A 4358-nucleotide genomic window follows, 5' to 3' on the forward strand; every position below is an offset into this window, starting at 1 on the left:
GGAGGTTTGGGAGTTCAGTCTATTCCCCCTGCATCCGTCTGAACAGGGAGCAGAAAGATGCTGTTGAAGACCTTTGCTATCTTGTGTGTGCCATGTTGCTTCTCCTCTGAGAGGCCTGTTTGCCATCCCTGCCTTGGAGACTGAAACATCTACAAACTGTGAGGATGGTGGTGTTGCAGAGGTGGACTCCTTAAGGGGTGGGGTCTAGTGAGAGGTTGTTAGTCAGCCCACTGCCACAGCCCACTTGGCTGAAGGGTTGTGAGAATTGATGGTGAGAGATTAAGAAACTTAAAGAATAAGACAAAGAAGACAAAGACAAAGTTTACGTAGCTGAGGCCACGTGGAAAGTCTTTGTCCCCACGAGACGAAAAGCTTGGCCTGCATCCTCAGGAGGCACCTTTATTTATAGCGTAGATAAGGAAACCTACAGAGGATGCCTGATTGGAACAGGGAGAGTCTAGGGGCAGCAGGAGACAATGCCTGATGTTTCCCCGGTGAGTGGGTGGAGGGATGAGAGTCTGGCCAGGCCTTATTCCACCACACCCTCCAGTCACCGTTCCCCCCGTCGGGCCCTGCTGCGTGAGTATGTGTGTGTGGGGGGGTGAGTTCGGCCTGGCCACAGTGATCTACAGCACAGTACTCCGAGCACTGTGCAAGTCACCAAAATGTGTTCTTACCGTCCCAGGACCCTGGTTAGATCTCCCGAGAGGGCTGTTTTAGAACAGCAGGAGCCCGCCTTGCATCCTCTGGCCTCCTGTCTCACTACGTCATCTCTCACCTTGCTTATCATGCCATCTGCCGCAAGCCTTGCCAGTGCCCAGCCAACACCAGCACCATGCCCTTGAGCCTCCCAAACTGAGCTAAATAGAACTCTTTTTTCTTCCTAAAGTATTCAGCCTCAGGAATATGGCAATAGAAAACAGACTAATGCAGGAATCCCATTCTTTTGTATCTTCAGAGTAATAAATAACAATAGTACTAACATATATCTTATGTCCTATGAATCAGTTTATACATAGTATTGCAAATAATCATTACAACAACTGTGAGATACGTAATACTGTTGTTCTCAGGTTACGGATAAGGAAGGGAAGCACAGAGAGGTTAAAAAACTTGCTCAAACTCACACAGCTAATAAGTGACGGAGACAGAATGCAAACCCACAAACTTGAGTAATGAATGAGCACCCAGTAATTCCATCAGCTTAACTAAAGTTGCTTCAAGAACTGATTATCAGCTTGTAGGTGCAGTGTAACCGCAGACCCTTTGAGGTCAGGGACCGGCACTGTCTGTCTCATTCCCTCTAGTACGTGGGAACCAGGAACAGAGGAGCTGCCGTCCATGGTGCAGGCCAGCAGGGAGCCAAGTGGGCAAGGCAGGACAGGCAAGGAAAAGCAGGGGAAGAAAGGGTTTGCTGGGCCAGGGATTTAGCTCAGTGGTTCTGCTGCCTGCCTCAGAAACACAAGGACCCAAGTTCAATCCCCACTACAAAAAAAAAAAGAAAGGATTTGCTCTTGGTGATGGTATGTATTTACCATCCAGTGCAGTGGAAAACTGTCAAACTCCCTGCTCCTTTAAAGTAGTTTGAATAATTTTTATTCCTGCATAATCTCTCAAAGTAGATTATAACATTGTTATTTCTAAATTTCCTCTTAATTATCTTCCAAGATTTGCAACTCCTGTGAAACCTAGGCCTCAAAACTGTCTTCAAATAGACTGTTGGAGGGAAATGGACATACAGGGCCTCAAGGTCACCTACGGTGGAGCTCCCTCTCACCTGTCAAGTGTCTAATCCAGGATGAATGTGTTCCTTCCTCAATTTATGTATTAAAGCCCTCCCTCTAGGTCCTCAGAATGTGAGTGTATTTGGAAATAAGACATTTAATGAGGTGGTTAAGGTCAAATGAGGTTAGAAGAGTGGGCCCTAATTTAGTCTTGCAAGAAAAGATTAGTGGGGCTGGGGATTTAGCTCAGTGGTGCTGCTGCCTGCCTTGCAAGCGTAAATCCCTGGTACAAAAAAAAAAAAAAAAAAAAATCGACACAAACACTCAGAGGGAAGACTCCGTGAAGACACAGGGAGAAGGTGGCCCTCTACACCAAGGAGAAAGCCCTCAGAAGAAGCCAACCATCTCACATCGTAATCTTAGACTTCTAGTCTCCAGAAATAAATTGTGAAGAAATGAATTTATGTCATGAAGCCACACAGGGTGTGCTATTTCTTGTGATAACGCTAGCAGACCAACACACCAAATGATCAAATTTAATATCACACCTATGATAAGTCATCATGAAAAACAAGGAAATTTTGTAGACTAGAGACTAAGGAGACATGATGATTAAATGCAATGTTTTATCCTAGAAGGGATCCTGGGATGGAAGAAAGATGCTAATAGAAAACTGCTGAAATCTAAATGAATCTATAGAGTTCTACTGCTATATATACCAATGTTGATTTCTTAGCTTTGACAAATATAATATAATGAAAAATGGTATTGTAAGAAGTTTTTTTGTTTTTTTTTTGTTGAGACAGGGTCTCACTATGTAGTTCAGACTGCTCTGGAGCTTACTATGTAGCCCAGGCTGGTCCCAGACTCACAGCAATACTCCTGCCTCAGCCTCCTGAGTGCTGGGATTACAGGAGTGAGCCACGACACCTGCCTGTAAGAAGTTAATATTGAAGGTGACTTGATGAGAAAAATACAGAAACCTGAAATTTCAGTAGATTTTTTTATAAATATAAAATTTCTCCAAAATTAAAAGTGTATCAAAGAATCTATTTGGACACAGTGGCTCACATCTATGATACCAGACATCTGGAGGCCGATGTAGGACACTCATTTGAGCTCAAGAGTTAATGGCCAGCATCAGATCTCCATCTCAAAAACAAAAAGCATCATCGGTTCATAGAACAATTTTTTAACTTTTTGAGGGATCACCAAACTGGTTTCACGGTGTTTGTGCCATTTAACATTTCACCAGCCAATGTATGAAGATCCAGTTAGTTTCTATTATTCTGCCATGGCTATTCCAATTGATGATATGAAGTGGAATCCCACTGCGGTTTTGATTTGTGTTATCTCTGACAACTAATAAGATGAGCATCTTTTAATATACTTATGTTCATCTTCTTTGAGAACTGTCTATTGAAGTATTTTGCCCATTTCTTAATTGGGTTGTTTGTCGTCTTCTTATTGACATTTAGGAAGTCTTCATATATTCTAGATATTAAACCCTTATCAGATATATAATTACATAAGTACTCTTCCATGCTGGGAGTTCTTTTTTGTTTTGTTTTTGTGGTGCCAGGGATCAAACTCGAGCCCTTGTGCTTGAAAGGTAGGCAGTGGAACCACTGAGCCAAATCCCCCACCTGAGAGTTGTCTGTCTACTCTCTTTGTAGTTCTTTGATGCACAGAAGCTTTTATCTCAATAAGTTTCAATTTATTTTTTTTTTCTTTTGTTGCCCACACTTTTGGTGTCACGTTTAAGAAACCATTAGAGGACTGAGTATGGCGGTGCCTGCATGCCTCTAATCCCAGCACTGGGGAGGCTGAGGCAGGAGGAACACCGAGTTCAAGGCCAGCCTGAGTTACACAGTTCAAAGTTGGCCTGGGCTACATAGCAAGACCCTGACCCCCCGCTTTTTTTTTTTTCATAGCAAGACACTTTCTTTAAAAAAAAAAAAAAGATTGCAAATTTCAAGGTCATGCAGGTACATGTCTATATTTTCTTCTGAGAGTTTTATAGTTTCTACTCTTAAATTTAGGTCTTTGATCCATTTTTAGTTAATATTTGTTTACAGTTTAAGATAAGGGTCCAAGCTTATTCTTTTCCATGTGGAGATGCTAGTTTTCCTGGCATCATTTGTTGATATAATTGCTCTTTCCCTCATCAAATGGTATTGCTACCTTTGTCAAAAATCAGTGGATTAAATATGTAGGGATTTATTTCAGGGTTTTTAATTCTGTTCCATTAGTCTATATGTCTATCCTTACACCAACACCACACTTTTTCATTAGTAAACCTTGAAATCAGGAAGTATGAGTACTCCAATACTGTTCTTAGTCAAGATTGTTCTATTTATTCAGAAAATCCTTGAACTTATATGTAAATTTCAGTATTACATGTCAATTTTATTCCTCTAAAAAAGATGAACATTGAGATGTAGAGATTACATTAGAAACTGTCCATCACTTTGTGATTGAAACTGTAGATCATTTTATTTTTTTTTTATTTTTTTTTATTTTATTTTTTTTTTATTGAGTTTATTGGTACATTTAGGGATACAGTACAGTTACATTCATTGTTGGGATCATGTACCTTTACATGGCAAGTCTTGATTCTCATTTTTTCCCCTT

The sequence above is a fragment of the Fukomys damarensis genome, unplaced genomic scaffold (genome assembly GCF_012274545.1).
Source record: "Fukomys damarensis isolate Sample0158 unplaced genomic scaffold, DMR_v1.0_HiC HiC_scaffold_29, whole genome shotgun sequence".
NCBI classification, from domain to species: Eukaryota; Metazoa; Chordata; class Mammalia; order Rodentia; family Bathyergidae; genus Fukomys; species Fukomys damarensis.